The sequence below is a fragment of the Plectropomus leopardus genome, unplaced genomic scaffold (assembly GCF_008729295.1).
Source record: "Plectropomus leopardus isolate mb unplaced genomic scaffold, YSFRI_Pleo_2.0 unplaced_scaffold42045, whole genome shotgun sequence".
NCBI lineage: Eukaryota > Metazoa > Chordata > Actinopteri > Perciformes > Serranidae > Plectropomus > Plectropomus leopardus.
This window is the reverse complement of record NW_024646062.1, coordinates 1-264: the sequence shown is the minus strand read 5'-3', so window position 1 is coordinate 264 and position 264 is coordinate 1. Positions and strand designations below refer to the sequence as shown.

The following is a 264-nucleotide window of genomic DNA, read 5'->3' as shown; positions in this document are numbered from 1 at the left end:
GGCGGTCTCCCATCCAAGTACTGACCTGGCCCGACCCTGCTTAGCTTCCGAGATCGGACGAGATCGGGCGTGTTCAGGGTGGTATGGCCGTAAGTGACAGAATGAGTGACACACAAGCCATTTACAGATGGACGGGACAACCGACTTCCAAATTGTGAGCTCTGTGGCCAAAGTTTGTCATGTTTGTTTGGAAGTGTAAGCAAATACTAGAGAATACCACTGTGAGGCTAAACCCAACAGACGCACGTCACGCTGCCAGTGTAG

The 264-nt window shown here is 51.9% G+C and overlaps 1 pseudogene; it reads right to left on the bottom strand.

The window, feature by feature from the left end:
* On the bottom strand, positions 1-95 carry LOC121939154 (annotated as a pseudogene; the record flags this gene model as incomplete).
* Between the last annotated feature and the right edge of the window lie 169 nt (positions 96-264).